Below are 11,887 nucleotides of genomic sequence, written 5' to 3'. Positions count from 1 at the left end.
ATTTCAATATATCTATGGCAAGCAACTGATCAGGGGTGGAACACCTGAAGACAGACGACCCCAGGGATGAGAAATAAGGACAAAGAGTAAATTATCAAGGGTCAAGTTTGATTAACTATCCTAGGAAGAGTTTGTTTTAATTTAACTTGTATTTCTGTTTGAAGAGCAAATACAGTTATATGATTAGAAATAGCGTTGGGGCTCAGAAAACAATACCCCAAAATGAAGGCTTCAGAAGCAGCCTCAGAAGCAAAAGTTTCTCTCCAACCTTCTCCTTCCCTCCTGTCTCTGGCCACTCATTCTACTCCAAGGACACTAGAATCCCTCTTCCCCAAGGCAGGTTATAGAAACCAGAACCCCTTTTCCTTAACGCCAGCCATGAAACCTAAAAGTATTACTCTAACTTCTCCCTCTGGCCCTTCTGTGTAAAAACCGGCCATAAAGAAATTATCTGACCTACCTTGTTTGATTGTAGGTCATAAGAGCCCCATTCCAGAGAGAGTCTTGCCACATCAGAAGGAAGGAATGTTGCACAGAGAGGAGGAAGACAAACAGAAAGGCCTTGCTGAGTTTCCCTACTCAGTCTATTAGCATTAGATTATACCCTTTTTGTCCAATCATATTTTTACACAGTTGTCCACAGTTTGTTGAACCTAAGCATAAAAACGAACAGTTTCCTTTGTATCTTTGGGTCTTCATTCTGAAGGCTCCCATGTCATGGAAAACTATGATGAAATAAATTTTTGTGCCTTTTCTACTATTAATCCACCTTTTGTCATTTGGTGTTTAGTGAACCTTCAGAGGGCAAAGGAGAAGTTTTCTCTTGCCTCTTCAACTGAAAAGATACAAAAGTATACAGTGAAATGTATTTCACCTACACCTGCTTCTAGGTACCCAGCTCCTAGGTATCCAGCACCAACTTCTCTTCCCTTCCAGAATCAGCCATGTAATCAGCATCTTCTAGAGATATGTTTTGAAAATACATGTATATTTTTATACCCACTTTTTCTTAAATACAAATAATAACATATTATACACACTCTTCTATACCTTGCTTTATTTTGCTTAATATATTTTGGAGTTTATTCCATACCAGAAACATCACGAAACACTTACAAGTGTTCTGAGTGTCTGGAAACATACACCACTCCAGGGCATGGGTATCTTTCCTGCAGATAAGGAGGACCTGGTAGGCTACCACATGATGTTTGTGGATTTCTTAGTGAACCTGCTGTAGGGAAGCTGTACTAAAATTCTCAGTTTGGAGAACTCTCCACAGGCCTACTTGTATTTTGTTTTGTTTGTTTGTTTGTTTTTGTTTTTGTTTTGAGACGGAGTCTCGCTCTGTCGCCCAGGCTGGAGTGCAGCTGCGTGATCTCGGCTCACTGCAAGCTCCGCCCCTCGGGTTCATGCCATTCTCCTGCCTCAGCCTCCCGTGTAGCTGGAACTACAGGCACCCACCACCACGCCCGGCTAATTTTTTTCTTTTTTTTTTTTTGTATTTTTAGTAGAGACGGGGTTTCATCGTGTTAGCCAGGATGGTCTCGATCTCCTGACCTTGTGATCTGCCCGTCTCGGACTCCCAAAGTGCTGGGATTACAGGCGTGAGCCACGCGCCCAGCTGTATTTTGTTTTATAACAGAAGGAGGTAATATGGAAACTCTCAGCCATGTCATTAAAATTCAACAGTATCACTACCAGATAACACTAGCACCTACTGGGTCAGGTGTCCAAAGACACACAGTAGAGAGGAGTTTGACCACTAGGTAGAATTCAAAGCATCAGGATGACCTGGAACTTTTAAAATTTATAAGACTAATAACTATAAATTACAAAACACATGGAAAGATAAAGACATGGACTAATTAAGAACACTTACTACTCATTTTCCAGCACTTAGAATCAAATATATAACATGGGACAAAATAATAATCCCTGTCCTTCCACCAGCTTCAGTCATAGTAACTTTAATTTTTATTTTTTTGAGATGGAGTTTCGCTCTTGTTGCCCAGGCTGGAGTGCAATGGTGTGATCTTGGCTCACTGCAGCCTCCACCTCCCGGGTTCAAGCAATTCTCCTGCCTCAGCCTCCTGAGTAGCTGGGTTACAGGCATGCACCACCATGCCTGGCTAATTTTGTACTTTTAGTAGAGACAGGGTTTTACCCTGTTGGTCAGGCTGGCCTCGAACTGCTTACCTCAGGTGATCCACCCACCTTGGCCTCCCAAAGTGCTGGGATTACAGGTGTGAGCCACTGCACCCAGCCTGTAACATTTCCTTCAGAATTATTTTTGTTCTATACACCCTTCAGCACCATCAGTAAGCTGTCTTGTTCCTCCCTGATTCCTACCAGAATTTTATCAATGTAGCCTTTGAACATAAAATATGAAGTTGATATATATATATAAATATATAATATATGCTCTATTCAGATATAACTCACATACCATACAATTTAAAGTGTTCAAATCAATGCTTTTTAAGTATAGTCAAAGAGTTGTGTAACACCTCATGAATTTAGTGCACTTGCATCACCTGTAAAAGAAATGCCATACCTATTCACGGTCACTCCCCATAACCTACCCCAAGGTTCCCCAACTCTAGGCAACCAATAGTCTACTTTCTGTTTCTATGGATTAAGAATGCCTTCAACAGGCTCACAAGCACACTCAACACAACTGGGGAAACAAAATCAGTGATTTTGAAGATGAATCAGTAGAAATTATCCAAACTAAAACACAAAGAAATAAAATAGTAAGGGGAAAAAAGAAAACAAAGAATCTAAAAGCTATGGAATAATATCAAGTGGTCTAATATGCATATAATTGGAATCTCAGAAAGAGAAGAAATAGAGGATGAGTCAGAAGAAATACTTACATAATGATTAAACATTTTCCAAAAATAATGAAAGACATCAAACTACAAATCCAAGAATCTCAGAGAACTCCAAGCAGTATAAATGCAAACAAAAACAACCAAACACATCTAGGCATATAATCTTCGAGTGGCTGAAAATCAAAGGGAAAGAAACAATCTTAAAGGCAGACAGGGTGAGGGAATACATGAAAGCATACTTCTCATCTGAAAAAGTGCAAACCAAAAAACAACAAAGGAAATCTTAAAGGTACTGAGAGAAAGAACCCTGTCAATCCAGAATTCCATACTCCCGAAAATATTTCTCAAAAATAAAAGAAAAATACAGACTTTGGAAACTAAATGAAAAGCTGAGAGAATTCATTATTAACAAACTTGCACGATAAGAACTAGTAAAGAAACTTCTTCAGGTAGAAGGGATATGTCAGACAGAACTTGAATCCAAACAAATAAACTAAGATCTCCAGAAATGGTTAAAATGAAGGTAAATATAAAAGACATTTTAAAAAATGTTTAATTGCTCTAAAAGATAATTGACTTTTTAAAGTAAAAATAATAGTAATGTACTATGGGTTTATAAGATATGTAAAAGAAAAATTAATAACAACAACAGTACAAGAGTTAAGAAGGAAGAACTTGGAGTATAATATTCTAAGGCTTTTATACTATACGTGAAGTGATGTAATTGGAAGGTAGACTGTGATGAAAGATATATGTTGTAAACACTAGAGCACACATTACATTTTTAAAAAGAAGTAAAATAATAAGCCAATAGTGGAGATAAAATGAAATAATAAAAATTCTCAGCTGGATGTGGTGGCTCATGCCTGTAATCCCAGCTCTTTGGGAGGCTGAGGCAGGCAGATCAACTAAGATTTGAGACCAGCTTGGCCAACATGGTGAAACCCCATCTCTACTAAAAATACAAAAATTAGTCGGGCATGGTGGGTGCCTGTAGTCCCAGCTACTTGGGAGGCTGAGGCAGGAGAATTGCTTGAACTTGGGAGGTGAAGGTTGCAGCGAGCAAGATCGGGCCACTGCACTCCAGCCTGAGCAACAGAGCAGGACTCCACCTCAAACAAAACAAAACAAAACAAACAAACAAACAAAAATCTCAATAAATACAAAGGCAAGCAGAAAAAGAGGATAAAAGGGACAAGAAAAAGATGAAACAAAAAATATTGATGGTAGTTTTAATCCAATCATATCAATAATTGCATTAATAATTACAAATGGCCTAACTACACGAATTAAAGATTGTTAGACTGTATAAAAAAGTAAGACCCGGCCGGGCGCGGTGGCTCAAGCCTGTAATCCTAGCACTTTGGGAGGCCGAGACGGGCGGATCACAAGGTCAGGAGATCGAGACCACCCTGGCTAATACGGTGAAACCCCGTATCTACTAAAGAATACAAAAAACTAGCCGGGCGACGAGGCGGGCGCCTGTAGTCTCAGCTACTTGGGAGGCGGAGGCAGGAGAATGGCGTAAACCCGGGAGGCGGAGCTTGCAGTGAGCTGAGATCCGGCCACCGCACTCCAGCCTGGGCGACAGAGCCAGACTCCGTCTCAAAAAAAAAAAAAAAAGTAAGACCCAATTATATGCTTTCCACAAAAAAAGCTCACCTTGAAAATAAAGACAGAAATGGATTAAAAATAAAACAATGGAAAAAGACATACATGTAAGCACTAATCAAAAGAAAACTGAAATGGCTATATTAATATCAGACAAAGTAGATTTCAGGAAAAGGAATATTACCAGGGATAAAGAGAGTAACTTCATAACGATAAAAGGATCAATTCACTGAGGAAATATAACACTCCTAAATGTGTACACATCTAACACAGGGTTCCAAAATACATTATCCAAAAAGTCTTAGGCCTGAAAGGAGAACTAGAAAAATCCACAATTGTAGTTAGAGATTTCAACACTCCTCTCTCAGTAATTGATAAAACAAGTACACAGAAAATAAGGATTTAGAAAAGCTGAACACCACTATCAACCAACTTGATCAAATCGACACTCAACTCAACAAATGCAAAATACACATTGTTTTCAAATGCATATGAAAGATTTATCAAGATAGACCATATTCTGGGCTACTAAGCACACCTGAATCAAATTAAAAGAAGTGAAACCACATAGAAATATTCTCTGATTGTTATGAAATTAAACTAAAACTTAGTAACAGGAAGGTATCTAACAAATTCCTAAAATGCTTGCAGATTAACACATTTCTAAATAACTCACAGTTCAAAAAAGAAGCCACAAGGAATATTAGAAAATATTTCAAATGGAATGGACATAAAAAACACAATATGTGAAATTTGGGGGGATGCAGGAAAAGGTCAGAAGAAAATGTATGGCATCAAGTACTTATATTAGTAAAGAAGGAAGGTCTTAACTCAGTGATCTAAGCTTCTACTTTAGGATAAACTAGAAAAAGAACAAATTAAAACCAATTTCTCAGAAAGAAGGAAATAATAGTGATAAAAGCAGAAATCAATAACAATGAAAAGAAATAAAATCAATGAAGCCAAAAGTTTGGTTTTTGGAAAGATCAATAAAATTGGTAAGCCTATAGTCAGGCTGATCACGAAAAAAGAAAGATGGTACAAAAATAAATCTTAGGAATAAAATAGAGAACATTACTACAAATCCTACAGACATTATATATACATATATATTTAGAACTATATATATTAGAATTATATATATAGAACAAGTCTCTCTCTCTCACTCTATATATATATAAAACAAGTTTATGTCATAATATAAAAACTTGACAACTTAGATAAAATACACAAATTCACTGAAAGACACAAATTACCAAAATTCCCACAAGAAGAAACACAGAACCTCAATTAAAGAAATTTTATGAGACCAACATTACTTGATATGAAAGTAACATAAAGACACATAAAAAAGAAAACCATGGACCCATATTCTTCATGAATATAAACACAAAAATCCTCAACAAAATATTGGCAAATCAAATTCAGCAATATATTTTTTTAAAATATATTATTATTCTGTGTGGTTTATCCTGAAAATGTAAGGCTGGTTCAACAACTGAAAATCAGTGTAATTTACAGTACCAACTTAGTAACAAAGAAAAAAACTACATAATCATTTTATTAGATATTTAAAAATCAGACAAAATTCCATTTTCATTCATGGTTCTGAGCAACTGCTTTAGTCTAAATGCAAAAAACTGGGATTCCTTGTTTTAAAAAGGCACAAGTTTCTTGGGGATCCAGAAGTCCTCTTATGGGACAGGTCTCAGGTAATGTTAGAAGATGGAGTATGAAGAAACAGATACATGGTGGAGACCTCAAACATATAATGAAATTATATTCATGATATGCTGTTTCAGAAAGAGTTTGTTACATATAGGCAGATTTCTATTGAATAAAAGAGGAGCTTCATACTACTGGACCTCTGGACAAAGGCAGCAGCTTTATATTTCAGGTGGTAGATTCTTAAAACCATACGTGTTCAAAAGGTCCTGGACAACTATTTGTGAAGGATGCTATAAAAGGTCTCCTATCTTAGATAGGAATATAGATTTGATGAATTAAAAGTTCTTCCTAGTACTATAAAATAGTAGAGATAGAAAATCCGGTTGGCCTAACTAATGTTTATTAAGAGCTTGGTAAGGAAGTATGAGATTAATCTATATTTTAAAAATCATATTGCCTATCTTTAAATAGTTTACACTAATAATTTAGTAGAGATGTATATTTCTATTGAATACTATATAAAAATGTTTTTCTGTATATCCCTTTCTCCCTGCTTCTCACTCTAAAGAAGCTGATAAGTGATAGTTTAGTCCTTGCCTCATTAATACCTTCAACCACTCATTTTCTGTCAGTTCCTTTTTTTCTGTCTTCAGACATCCTCTCTTAAAAACACCAACAATTAGACCTACTGCCTTTTCTAGCTACCATCCTATTTCTAGCCTTTCTTTCCACTCATATGTTTTCAATGAGTCATCAACACCTCCTGCCACAATTTCCTTTCCACCCACTCCCTCTTTAACCCCCTACAATCAGTCCAGTTCTTTTATACACCACCTACAAGGTCAGAATGCTAGGGCTTAGAGAGGCTGAGAGTGTTAGGAAGATGTAACATTTGTACCCAAGGAGCTAATTAGACAAAATCTACTTAAATCATCCAAATATCCACTAGGAGGAGACTAGAGACAGGGGTTAAAAAATATAACTAACATGTATTAGATGTCTTCTGGTATACTGTTGTGTTAGATTATCTCCCATCATGGCCATCAGCAATTAATCCATTCATGTATATTCCAGTCTCTCCAACTCCAACTTTATCAGAAATCACAATAAATATAAATGGAAAAAATTCACCATTAAAAGACAGATAATATTATTATACAACATTATATACAATATCTACCTATATCTGTAGCTATATATTCTGCCTATATACTATTCATAAGATGAACCTAGAAAACACAAAGGCATTGAAAATAATAAATGAAAAAATAAGTTAGACAAAAACTAACCGTAAAAGAGTTGGAATAACTAAATTAATATCAGACAAAATAGACTTTAATGTAATTGATCAGAAAGAGAATCACTACATAATAATAACAGGAGTGAGATAAAGATGTAGCGAATATCCCTGGCATCATCTGTTTTAGAAATGGGAGTCTAGTAACTATCTCCAATATAATGGCTCAGAATCAGGCCAGTTCTGCTCAATTTAATTCAACTCACAATTATTTGTGTGAAAACTCCCAAATTTGTCACCATGGGCAAAAAAGCTTAATCTAATAGACATATATAGAACCCTATGCTTGATAATTACAAAATATGCATTACTCTTTTCAAACACATAGAAAATATTTTCAAAAATTAAACTGCAAAAGGCTATAATGCAAGTCTCAACAAATTCCAAAGAATCATATAGTCAATAACAAAAAACAAGATCAACTTGTCTGTTCACTTCCTCTGCCAATATCTTGTCTCTCTGAAACTGCCTTATTTATTTATTTGTACTTCTCTTTTGACATTGTTCATAGACATTGTGTCCATTTATTCAACATATTTGTATTAAATACTCATATACCAGTCACTATTCTAAGCATAGGGGATACATTAATGAACAAAGCAAAATAGACAAAGGTCTCTCCTTTGAGAAGTATACATTTCTAGTGTCACTTCTATCATTAGACTGCAAGTGCCCTAAGGCAGGACTATGTCTAATCCAGATTTGGCTGGCTCCCAATGTGCTGCTGGGCCAGACACTATGTTGGATCTGACAAGGTACAGAACCCACACAGTCTGATATTGAAGACAGAGGGCTTGCTGAGGCTTAAGGTATGATCTTTGGATAGTGTGGAATACAGCTTATCAGGCAGGGACCTGGAAGCAGGAGGAGTAACAGAATCTACACACCCCTTACAACTCCCCGATCAGTAATTCAGTAGCTCAAGTCTCATCTGTCCATGGGTCAAAGCAAACCAAAGTCTAAACCATGTTGTCAAAGCAGAGATGCAGAAGACCAGATGTCAAAAATACTGGAAACAATGAAATCAGACAGATCAGGAGAAATAATCATATCTTTTAATATGTCCTTGCAAACTGGGGTACAGTTTAAAGAGGCCAGATAAGCCAAGTGACTAGTGACCATGTCTCACATGTCTGTCTGGTTGTAAGGGCCCTTTCATCCTTCCTCTATGAGATAAGAATGAACATCCAGGCCTAAGAGCATCCAAGCTAGGGAGCAGGACAAGGAGACTATCTATGTAGCTTGCTGCAAACAGATTTATGTTCTAATAGGAATAGGGGTAAGGTGGCTGGCTTTACAGAAAACTCTGCCACATTCCAGAATGGCAAGTTAACAGCCAGCATAACGAAGAAAGAAAAGGGCCTGAAAAAGAGAGATGCCTCCAAGTTCTGACATAGGTTTAAAAGGAGACTGGTTCCTTCTGCAGAGACACATCCCTTTCCAAAGGCCATTATCAGTCCAGAGAGAAAGACCAAAACAAAAGCCCCACAGCAAGAAACAGGAAGGAAGGGGAACTATTCAAATTCCCTGCCCCTCTTCTCCATAGCACACAATAGCTGGGACCTCTACTGGGGCATCACAGCTGCAAAGGAATCCCTCTGACATGGTGTTTTCTGTTTTTTAAGCCTCTGTTTGAGCACTGTCACTATGGCGACAAGGCTGGGATGCTTCTCCTCTAAGTGAGAGGGCTTATCCCTTCAAATATGCTTCTTGAGTCAGCAACAAAGGAACTCACTGAACCTCAACTAATCTCATATTCTCCTTGGAGACCTCTCTCAAAAGGCACTTTCCCTCCTTGCTCCCACAAACCGTCTAGGTTTACGCTCTGTGTTCAGCCAACAACCACACTGACATAATGACTGAGTTTACTCACACACCGTATCTCGACCAAGCTCTGAGGTGTCCTCTTTAGTCACATAAGCCTCTCCAATACCTATTAAACAGAAACAAAGCAAGGATCTTGGTTTAGGGGAGGCCTCCCCAAGAAGGCTAGTGGACATGGGTCCCCAAGCTAGGATGGAACACAGGAATGAGGGGTGGGAGGAGCAGGAAGCCAACTTGCATAACTTTCTTTTCCAGAGGGAGGAATCCATGGTGTCATGTAGCCCTGGCAGGCCTAATCCTCACCCCCGGATCTGTCCTCAACCTGTCCTAGGCTGGCTGCTCTGTCTTGGCTCAGGTTCCACATCATTCCCAGCCACAGCTCTTCCAAGAGTAAAAGCTGGCTCTGGGGAATACATCCTCCCTGCCTTCAGAGGGGTCTTCCTTAGTCCTGAGTTCTTAGAATCCTAAAATATAGGCCTGTTTCTTATTAGTTTTATTACCTTGGGGAAATCATTTAACCTTTCTAAGCCTGTTACCTCATCTGTAAGACAGGAGCAATTGACCTCTCCAGAGGGTTGTGATAAAGACTGAGGGGCAGGCATACATTCTACAACTCTTAGTTCTCTCTGCACCCAGCCCACTCTCCCCTCAGAAGCAGACAGTATCTAATCCTAAGAAGGTCTGTAAGCAAAGAGACAAAAAGATGCACCAACCTCACCTTGATAGCTCCAGCTCTAGTGTCTTCTGTCACCATTTCTAGGTAATATATAACTCTTCTCCTCAGTTGTTTTTTTTTTTAAAGACAGGATCTCGCTATGTTGCCCAAGCTAGCATGCAGTGGCTATTCACAGGTACAATCATAGTGTACTATAGCCTTGAACTCCTGGCCTCAAGCAATCCTCCTGCCTCAGCCACCTAGGTAGCTGGCACTGCAGGTGTGAGCCACCGTGCCTGACCTCTCCACTAGTTTTCAAAGCAAACAAACAAATAAGAGAGGGTATTCAGTCTCTTTTGCCTTTATTATAAGAGACAATGAGGTGAGGGCAAAGATAATCCTAGGAAGCAAACTTCTGGGTTCTAGTCCTTTTTGCTCACTGAGTTTCTCAGCCTATACTCCAGAGGACTCACCTCCCTGTGGAAAGGGGCTGCACAGGGCACTCTGTTAGGGTCCGTTCCAACTCTAAGATCTCTGGGTCTTAGGTAAGTACCAAATGACCCATGAAATTGGAATAAAGACTTTGCAGAAAGACTGGTTGTGCCCTCTAGGAGTGTTCTAAAACAGCGCAGATGAGACATGCAGGACACAAAGACTAGAAGCATCATTTATACCCAGGAAATATTGACCACAAGGACATGTCAGGAGTCCATCCACCTCAGGGACAGAGTTCAAGTTTGACAATGCTGGGGAAATAGACATGAGAGTCTTTTGGGTTTTTGTTTTGTTTTGTTTGAGACAAGGTCTCACTCTGTTGCTCAGGTTGGAGTGCAGTGGTGCAATCACAGCTCACTGCAGCCTCAAACTCCTGGGCTCAAGCAATCCATCTGCCTCAGACTCCCAAGCAGCTAGGACTACAGGTGCACACCACCATGTCCAGCTATACTTTTTATTTTTTTAGAGACAGGGTCTTGCTCTGTTGCCCAGGCTGGAGTATACTGGCAATCATAGCTAATTGCAGCCTCAAATTCCTGGACTCAAGCAATCCACCCATGTCAGCCTCCCAAATAGCTAGGACTACAGCCACACACTTCTATGCCCCGCTAATTCAAGCCATTAAAAAAATCCACCCCTCTCCCCACTGGGTTTAAAATAAATGTTTTATTTGGGAATAACATTATATTCTTAGAAAAGTTTCAAACATGATACAGAATCCCTGGTACTCTTCACTCAGTTTCCCCTAATGTTAATCTATTACATTACCATGGTACATTTTTTAGAACTAAGAAATCAGACTTTATTTGGATTTCACCAGTTTTTCAACTGATGTTATTTTTATGTTCCAGGATCTAATCCAAGATACCTCACTGCATTTAGGATAAAGCACTTTTTAATGGTGAAAGATTTCTATCATAGCAACAAAACAGATTCTTGATTAAAAGAAAATCAGGTACATTTGTGGCTCTTTGGGAACCCTTTCTTCCCATTTCCATGTCTTTTCCTCCCTTAAGAACCATTATAAACTCATTGTTTTATCATTCCCAGACATGTTTGTGTGAATGCGCAGAAAGACGGTGTAAGTACAAACACTGTATATATAGTGTTGTTTTCTACGCTTTAAAACTCATATAAACACTATTCTTTTCATATCCTTCTGTAACTTGCTTCTTTCATTCAATGTTGTTTTTGAGATTGATCTCTTAAGAAATGTAACTATAGGTCCTTTACTGCTGTATATAGTATGTATAATATTTCATTCATTTTCCTACTAGTGGAAATTTAGGCCATTTCCTTTTTTTTTTTTTTTTTTGCTGCAACGAACACTTTAATATTAAACATCTACTTAGGTACACAAGAAAAGATTCTCCAGCTAGGACTGAAATTCCTGGGTATAAAGGGTATAATCAAATTGTTTCCTAAATCTGTAGTACTGTCCTTCCAGCAGTGTAGGAGTCTGTCAGTCCATATCCTCATCCATACTAAGAAGTGTATTTAACT

At 38.3% G+C, this 11,887-nt stretch overlaps 1 protein-coding gene across 5 annotated transcripts in view; it reads right to left on the bottom strand.

Annotated features, from left to right (window-relative positions):
• MYLK (myosin light chain kinase) overlaps positions 1 to 11,887 on the bottom strand; it is a 270,952-nt gene that overhangs the window by 229,332 nt on the left and 29,733 nt on the right. The gene's annotated exons all lie outside the window — the stretch shown is intronic.

The sequence above is a fragment of the Colobus angolensis genome, unplaced genomic scaffold (assembly GCF_000951035.1).
Source record: "Colobus angolensis palliatus isolate OR3802 unplaced genomic scaffold, Cang.pa_1.0 Scaffold31, whole genome shotgun sequence".
In the NCBI taxonomy this organism is placed as follows: Eukaryota; Metazoa; Chordata; class Mammalia; order Primates; family Cercopithecidae; genus Colobus; species Colobus angolensis.
Note: the sequence above shows the minus strand (reverse complement) of the source record. Positions and strands in the feature narration are given on the sequence as shown.